This window comes from Erpetoichthys calabaricus, chromosome 10 (assembly GCF_900747795.2).
Source record: "Erpetoichthys calabaricus chromosome 10, fErpCal1.3, whole genome shotgun sequence".
Classification (NCBI taxonomy): Eukaryota; Metazoa; Chordata; class Cladistia; order Polypteriformes; family Polypteridae; genus Erpetoichthys; species Erpetoichthys calabaricus.
Window position 1 is genome coordinate 12713199 of NC_041403.2, and position 9457 is coordinate 12722655.

The 9457-nt window shown below is 44.3% G+C and overlaps 1 pseudogene; it reads left to right on the top strand.

The window, feature by feature from the left end:
- The first annotated feature begins 7569 nt into the window (after window positions 1–7569).
- On the top strand, window positions 7570–8220 carry LOC114658821 (male-enhanced antigen 1-like; annotated as a pseudogene).
- Window positions 8221–9457: the final 1237 nt, after the last annotated feature.

Consider the following 9457-nt stretch of genomic DNA (forward strand, 5'->3'; position numbering starts at 1 on the left):
ATTCAATAAGGGCGCGCACAAAAAGGTGAGCTTCAAAAGTGCGACCTCAATTGAGCACGGCGAATAAAGGCGTTCGTAGATAATTTAGTTCAAATGGCTCTGGAATATGTGAAGAGCAACAATGGTGCAGATCTTTATTTACGTGCACCTTTATTCGCTGCGCCCAATTGAGGTCGCCCTTTTGAGGCTCGCCTTTTTGTGCGCACCCTTATTGAAGAATACCGTCTTGTACGTCCGCTGGCTTGTACGTCCGTAATATACCTTTAATTTTCTCTGGTGGTGATACAGGCGTGCACGTCGGTAATATGCCTTTAATCTCCTCTGACAGTAATACTGGCTTGTATGTGGCTGTAATATGCGTCACTGTATTGTGTACCTTTAATTTCCTCTCGCAGTAATACTGGGTTGTATTTCCGTAAAACGCCTCTAACTTTCTCTGACAGCAATATCGCGCATCGCACCGTGCCCCGCACATGCGCACTTCACCAAAAGACACCCACACACGAACACCTGGACGCACACAGGGATTTTATATATATAGATGCTTATCCATCTTACTAACCAAAGGTTGCAAACTGGATATGGATGCAGGGTGCTGGACGCTGGGCGCATCGAGGCGCATGTGCACTGCCACGCCTCGAGGTGCACGCGCACTGCCGCACTGCTACGAGCCCGCCACAGAGAAAACAAAAAAGGTTGTAAACCGGATATGGACGCAGGGCGCTGGGCACAGGGCGTGTCGAGGCGCACTCGCACTGCCGCACTGCAACGAGCATGCCACAGAAAAAACAAAAACGAGAGGATTCAGCGCATATGTGAATCACATTACAGTATTACAGTATGGAATCCCCAGACGTCCAAACTACACGGCGTAAACCGGATATGGGCGCAGGGCGCGGGGCTGAACTTGCTGTGCTCCACTCTGCCCGCAGTCGGTGTCAGCAAAGGCAACGGAATCATGTCTCCACAAAACGAGACTGCTTTACTACAGCTACAGAGCAAAAAAATAAAACCCCGCCACAGAGGAAAAAAATAAAAACGAGCCCGCCACAGAGCACACGAGCCCGCCACAGAGCAAAAACACAGCGCAGGGTGCATCGAAGCGCACGCGCACTGCCGCACTGCAACAAGCCCGCCACAGAGCAACAAAATAAAAATGAGCCCGCCACAGAGCAAAAAAATAGCGCAGGGCGCATCGAAGTGCACGCGCACTGACGCACTGCAACGAGCCCGCCACAGAGCAAGAAAATAAACGAGAGGATTCGAAGGTTGTATTACAGTACGGAAACCCCAGAGGTCCACACTACACAGCATATTTGAATCACATTACAGTATTACAGTACGGACTTGCTCTAATCCATTGTGCCAGTAATGTTGATCACATAGCGGTCATTCAGTTTGGCGCCCGCCCCAGAGTCCACAGTCAAACGCAGCGGCGTCCCGCCCAAACAACACAACCTGTGAGCTACACTTGCTCTAATCCACTGTGACAGTAATATAGATCACATAACGGTCACAGACTCTAACCCAGCGGCTTCCCAGACTCAGTGGCTGGCACACGAACACCACAACCTGTAAACTGAACTTGCTGTGCTCCACTCTGCCAGCAGTCGGTGTCAGCAAAGGCAACGGAATCACGTCTCCACAAAACGAGACCGCTTTAGTACAGATATGCTTATGTAATTAAATGACATTTCCCCAGACGCACCCACCCTCCATGATATGTCATCCATCCAGATATCGGACGGAACAGAAACTGATTGCCATTCTTGGATTTCCGATTCGCTGGCGAATCGCGGGCTTACTGGTAGCATTTAGACTGTATCTGCAATAGATAATTCAATTTTAATCCTCATATGCTGCTGCTGGGGGGCTTGTTTTGTTTTGGACTTGCTCTGTCTCTAGGTATGTCAGAGGACTGGGACTTTGTGAAGTGGAGTCCAGCCTCACGTGGGGAGACAAAATGGGGGGACTAGGGGGGAGAGAAAGTGAGCAAGCTATCTCTAATCTATCCTTTTAATCCATATAATAATAATTACCAATGTAACAATAGACTGCATGGGAATAACTCGTGGGAAAATTGGAAATTAAGGCCAAAGCTGTCTCACTTTCGGTTAAGACTACAAAATGACATCAAAAATTCAGAATCAAAAGGGGATGAGTGATGAGGAAAGATTAAAAGAGCTGACTGAAGTGTTTAAGATTATGAAGGGAATTCATCCAGTGGATCGAGACGGTGACTTTAAAATGAGTTCATCAAGAAAATGGGGAGGACGGTAGTGAGACCAGCTATGTTATATGGGTTGGAGATGGTGGCACTGACCAAAGAACAGAAGACAGAGCTAGAGGTAGTAGAGTTAAAGATGCTAATATTTGCATTGGGTGTGACGAGGATGGACAGGATTAGACATGAGGACGTTAGAGGGTCAGCTCAAGTTGGATGGTTTGGAGACAAAGTCAGAGATTGCATTGGTTTGGACATGTGCAGAGGAGAGATGCTGAGTATATTGGGAGAAAGATGCTAAGGATAGAGCTGACAGGGAAGAGGAAAAGAGGAAGGTCTAAGAGAAGATTTATGGATGTGGTGAGAGAGGACATGCAGGTGATGGGTGTGACAGAGCAAGATGGAGAGGACAGGTAGATATGGAACAAGATGATCCGCTGTGGCGACCCCTAACAGGAGCAGTGGAAAGAGGAAGAAGAAGAAGATCAAGAAAATGGGGGCACTGCTGGAGACTTGCTAAGGGTAAATTTTGCACAAACATTAGGATGTTTTTCTTTACACAGAGAACCACAGACACTTGGAATGAGTGACCAAGCAGTTTGGTAGACAGCAGGACTTCAGCGACTTTCAAAACTCAACTTGATGTTATTTTAGAAGAATTAAGTAGATAGGACTGGCGAGCTTAGTTGGACTGAGTGACCTGTTCTAGATTGTTCCAGTGGTCCAATGCAGTGTCTCTCAACCTGTGGAAATCGAAGTAGAAGCTATTTATTGAAACAATCTCATTTATTGCAACTGTTTGTGGTAGAAAAATCACACCGAGTATGTCGACTATCGGCTCTGTGGTATTCGTGTAAATGACCGCAATATCATTCCACATGTGGGGGATGTAATGACGTAGAATACCGGAAGTGTGGAGAAACTGTGAGGAAATAACGGAAAGCAAATGCTGATCTCTAAAATGGTAATCTTTAACTCTTTCATGTCTGATGTCGACTTTTGTCAAAATTCAGGAGTAGAGGACGGTAATCAGCTGTAAACTGCAACAAAACCCTTACATTTTAGTTCAACTCTCCTTGCTAGAAGGAAGGAAAGTTACATGGCTTTGTTGATTTAACCTAGATTCACTACGCGTGTATGAGTAGCGAAGAGCAAACAACCTCTAAAAAGGCACCGACATCTGGCGAGAGACTAAAGTGAATGTGCAAAGCAAAATACTCCATGGACGTTTTACGGAATTTCGTTGAATATTACTCTGACTCGTCGGACTCCGAGTTTGAAGCAAGTGATCTGGAGATGGATATCAAAAACGAAAGTGAGGTACCAGCATCGTCTGATTGGTCCCCAGCTGATCATGGTGCTGAACACTTTCGTGTAGCTGATGCGCCTGTAGCAGTGTTTGCCTGGGAGGACCATCACTTACAATGACAAGAGGTACCAACCATATTGCGTCACACTGCGACCGCCACCCACCTGCTGTGCGAAGACAGCCAGGCAGCTGGCCCACCATCCATTCCTGCTGACCATCAAGGTGCCCCCACGCAGTCACTGCCGCCAGAGATGCCGAACATGCGCCAACAGCAGCCATAGCACATAGCAACAGACGTTTTATATTGACTTACAGTATGTGTGAAACCATTGTTTTGTGTGCTTTTCAGAAAACTGAGCTTTTTGGAAAAAATATTCAGCCCTCAAAGAGTTAAAATTGTTGCACCCTTGGTAAATGGAGCGAAGGTACGCAATTGATTATGTGTTGTTTCATTAATTCATTTATTCTGTTTCTTTGTAAAATGCTAAGAAATGAATGTGCTTGTGACAGTATAACAACGTTAATAAAAAATGTAAAGTTTGAGACGTGAATAAAGATAAAGGCACCAATCTGCTACTCTGTGCATGTCGATTCATTTAAATCAAGGGCTGCTACAATTAGTGGTGTCACTTGTCATTTCCAGACTCGTGTATCGATAGGCATGTCTGCCCGTAAGCAAACATCCGAATTCAAGTTACAACTCATCCCTCTCTCTTACCGTTATACATAACCTAATCGCTAATATGTCAGTTATTGTTTTTAGAAATAAGAAGTGATAGCATTCTTTTTTTTTTGTTCATTGTTTCGCCTTATACAATTTCTTGTATTAGGAATTTGTTAGTTTTCGCAAACCCCTTGGGGTCAGAGCGCAGGGTCAGCCATTGTACAGCGCCCCTGGAGCAATTACAGGTTAAGGGCCTTGCTCAAGAGCCCAGCAGAGTAGGATCTCTTTTGACAGTGACGGGGATTCGAACCGGCAACCTTCGGGATACCAGTGCAGATCCTTAGCCTCTTATTCTTATGAGTTTTTATAATATTTGTAATTTAATTTTTATTATTATAGAATGAAATAATTTAAAATGTGGAATTATTAAAATTACTAAAAAATGTCATGTAGTACTATCCACATTGTATTGAAAAACTCATTAGAAACTTCCAAAGACTTTGTTGGACAGTTATCTTATCCAAGGATCTTGACCATACATTGCTCTTCTCTCTTGTTAAATGAACCCTAGCCTGAAGGAGTCTATTAATTTTTTACATTTAAGATTTCTCACTTAAAGATTTACCAATGTTGTTTCTTGTCCTAGTGTGTATATAAACATAGGGAACTCCAGTTTCTAAAGAAGGGGCCTGAGTTGCCTCGAAAGCTTGCATATTGTAATCTTTTTAGTTAGCCAATAAAAGGGGTCATTTTGCTTGACTTTTCATTAAAAAATGTCATGAAATTTAAAGAAAACCGAGGAAATGTTTGAATTTTATATATATTTTATCACATGGATTTTAATTTTAAATGTATATTAAATGTATATTTTGATTGATGATAAAAAAATATTAGTGGTGCCCCAGTCTGATCCAGACTTGAGCATTTCTACCAATAGTGCATTCCCAAATTAAAATGTAGTGTTGTTGGGTGAATCTCAACATAATCAAAAATATGAAAATGTGCATAAAAACTTTAGGGGAGAACCACAAAAAGTAATATGAAAAAATTGGGCACACATGGAAAAAAACACTGGTCTAATGAATCTGTAAGACCAAGAAACCATTGTAATGTTTTCCCTGAAGGATAGCTGGTCATCTGTCACCACCCCCAAGGCAAAACATACTTTTTAGAAATTAATGTTTGTACAAAACTTGCTCCTGGTGATACTTGTAAAACATTGCAGCCTGTCTTAGGTTCAAAAGAAGATCCTGGAGGCAAGTTCTCTTTCACAAAGTGTGTAGTCTTCTTGGCACTACCATTAATCTTTATCAGTCTGTCAATTGCATAACCTTAATCTACTAAATCAATGCACCTACTGTATTAACCATCTCCAACAAACCTGCCTCAGGGAGACAAAAAGATGTAAAGAACTGAAAGACCTTATGCATATTGTGTAAGACATCCTTATTACGACACCTAAATCAAATCTAAAAACATTCTTAAAGACTTTTTTTTAAAGAGGCCTTAAAGTACAAATGCCACATAGATTAAGGTTTTGTCTTTAGCTGGATTTTTGTCACATGAACATACAGTGGATTCAGAAAATACTCAGACCCCTTCACTTTCTGTGCACTTTATTGTGTTGTGTATTTAATTTTAAATAAATAAATATGACATTTTTTGGCCATCAATCTGCACTCAGTTAACCGATAAGGACAACATGAGAACATGTTTGCAGAAAGGTTTGCAAACTTACTAAAAAATCAAAAACTGAACTCTCATTCCTAAAAGTTCAGAACGTTTGCGCTGGCACACTAGATTGTGCTAAGGTGCCTCCTGTTTGCTTTAATTCTCCTTGAGATGTTTCTAGAATGTGATTGGTGTCCACCTGTTGCCAACTGAACTGACTTGACATCGTTTAGAAAGGTACACGTGTGTCCCTGTGTATAGAAGGTCCCACAATTCACACTGCATTCTTCTTCTTCTTCTTTCGGCTGCTCCTGTTAGGGGTTGCCACAGCAGATCATCTTCTACCATATCTTCCTGTCCTCTCCATCTTGCTCTGTCACACCCATCACCTGCATGTCCTCTCTCACCACATCCATAAACCTTCCTCTTTTCCTCTTCTCTGGCAGCTCTATCCTTAGTACCCTTCTCCCAATGTACCCAGCATCTCTCCTCTGCACATGTCCAAACCAATGCAATCTCACCTCTCTGACTTTGTCTCCCAACCATCCAACTTGAGCCAACCCTCTAATGTACTCGTTCCTAATCCTGTCCATCCTCATCACACCCAATGCAAATCTTAGCATCTTTAACTCAATATCCCCCACATCTTCTTTTATTATTCTGTTTTTATTGCTTGTGAAGATGAGATCTGGACAGCAGTTCCCACATGTTGGACTTAAAACAAACTGAGTGAGGAAACAGTCCTTTGCCATCAGCCCCGTCAATTTCCTCTTTTGTATTTCCAGTAGGAGCTTTGTTGCTGTCCATGTCCATCCCTTTATGACCACAGTGTCCTCATCTTCTGATGGCTACTTCCAGCAGAATAACATGCCATGTCTCAAAGCTCACATCATCTCAAACTGGTTTCTTGAACATGTCAATGAGACTCAAATGGCCTCCACAGTCACCAGATCTCAATCCAATAGAGAACCTTTGGGATGTGGTGGAATCAGAGATTGGCATCGTGAATGTGCAGCCGACAAATCTGCAGCAACTGCATGATGGTATCATGTCAATATGGAGCAAAATCCTTGAGAAATGTTTCCAGCACCTTGATGAATATGTGACATGAAGAATTACGGCAGTTCTGAAGGCATAAAGGGGTCCAACCGGGTACTAGCAAGGTGTACCTAATAACGTGGCCGGTTTGTGTATGTGCAAACTGTGGTTGTATGACAGAGAAGGTCATGAAAGAAAGTCACAGAATGTTCAAGTTATGAAATGTGCAAGTGCATAGAAGATTCTAGCTGACAGTCTGCACCTTCATGGAGATATCTGTATATGGAATGAATGAGGAGGAGGTCAGGAGCAGGTGTTGATACATGGCATTGCCGCACCCACCACATGACAAACCAACTCAGGATCCCAGATTAGGACCCAAGCGTAGCCATGCAATGGGTGACACCTCAGCCCCACACTAGTTCAGATGGAATGGAACAGTGGGAGGTCTTTTATGGTGGCTGGAGTGCCAATTCTGGAATGCCCAGGTTTTTCCCTGCAGGTTGGAGGGCTGGATTCAGATTAACGTCATACCCAGGACGGAGCAATTGCAAGTTAAGGGCCTTGCTCAAGGGCACAATGAAGTAGAGTCCCTTTTGGCGTTTACAGGATTTGAACCGGTAACCTTCCCTCGCCTCAGAGCAGCCACTCTGCTGGCCGTTTCCAGCGCCTGGGAGGAGGCCGTCAGTTGTGTGTGCAGAGCCTGCGGATGGAAGTGGAGAGTCCCACAAAGATGGGCCCAAAAAGAATCTTTCCCAACACAGATGACAAGGCTGGTCGTGAATGGATGCCAGAAGAAGGTGTGGTGGAAATTGGGGGAGAGTGGAGCGGTGGAGAGGATGAAGATGATGGAGGAGGAGGAAGAGGAGGAGGATGTGGGGGCAGGGCATACAATTATTAGCCCTTGAACCAGGACCCCAACTCAGGCCTGCATCTTCCCAGTCAGCCTGATCAGCCAGAGGACTCAGAAAACCAGTCAGACCAATTACAAGATATTCAGAAATGACTTCAGGCAATGGGCCTCCACCTACCCCAGCCTCCACCTCCAGACAGTGATGAAGAGGAGGATCCAGAAGAGGCCACATCAAGGCACAGTTAGAGTTCCGTTTCTATGGATCCTGCCCATGTGGAACTGGTCAAGAGAACAATGGCATCCATTAGTATGCCTTCACTGGGCAATCCAGCCTGGGCAAAAGAAATTACAGATGAGCAATGGAAGGACATGGTGCAACAAACAATCCAGACCTGCCAGGTATCAGCCAGCCTGAGGGTAGAACAAAAGTGAGCATCCCACCATCAGCAAGGATTGAAGAAGGAAAAAAATGACCATGTCACTATATGGAATGGAATGGCTTTAAACCAAATCAGAAAATAAACAGAAGTGTCTGAGTTCTCGAAATTTCTATGAATGTCCATCCATCCATCCATCCATTTTCCAACCCTGCTGAATCCAAACACAGGGTCACGGGGGGGTTCTATGAATGTCACCAGTCAATAAGTATTGGCTAACATTAAGCGTAATGTCCTATAAAGAACCAATCGATGTAAATGTCAAATGTCTTATGAAGGTTCTGGAAGGAGAAGATGATGTAAAAATGTTGAGTATAAATAAATGTATGAACCTTTGCTCTGTGACTTTCTCTTCCGCTGCTTGCTGCAGGGGGGGTTCATTTTCATGAAAAGAGAAATAAATGCATCAGGACAAGCTTCCTCCTGCCTGGTTCATTGACTGCTTCTTTATCAAGGGGATTTTTGTCACTATCTCAAGCTCTAGTTGGTTAACAGGAAGGAGTCAAAGAGTACAGATAAGAAGAGCATGAGGCCATCAGGGGAGTCCCTCAGGGATCTGTCCTCGGCTCCTTACTTTTTCTGATTTATAACAATGATGTTGATTCTGGTGTAGTTAGTAAACTTGTGATATTTTCACGACACTAAAAATGGAGGAATGGAAGACACTGAGGAGGCAGCAAAAACATTTCAGAAAGAAGCTTCAGAACTGAGTGAACACTTGGAAAATGGAATTTAAGGTAGTCGGACTCCAGCAGGAGGCGTACCATCCACCCTACCTGACTCAGAAAGACACAAGAGGCACACTTATAAAAACACGGTGCTTTATTTTTCTTCCCCTCGTGCGAAACGCCTTCCCCGTTTCCCACAGGCACAACACAGTCCCAAAGCACAAGCACTATACTCCTTTTCTCTGTTCTTTTCTTTACTTGCCAAGCAAGTAGTGGAGGGGAAAAGAGTGGTGGCTGCTGGCTCCGGCACCAGAAGTGCTCCAGGTGCTTGATGGTATTGCGGAAGAGCTGCTCACCAGGGCTCAGCAGCAGCAACAGCACCCCCTGGTGGTGCCCACGGATCCCAACAGGGCTTCACTAAACTGCAATTCCCATGAAGTCCACCCAGGGGGGCTGCCATCTAGCGCTCCGGGGGTGGTAACACTCTGGCCATGCTTGCTCCTCCGGTCCTCCCAGCCTGGAGAAGTCCTGGCAATGGCCCCGGCCATCCGCCACAGTAGAAAAGTGCAAAGTGCTACATGTGGGCAAAAGGA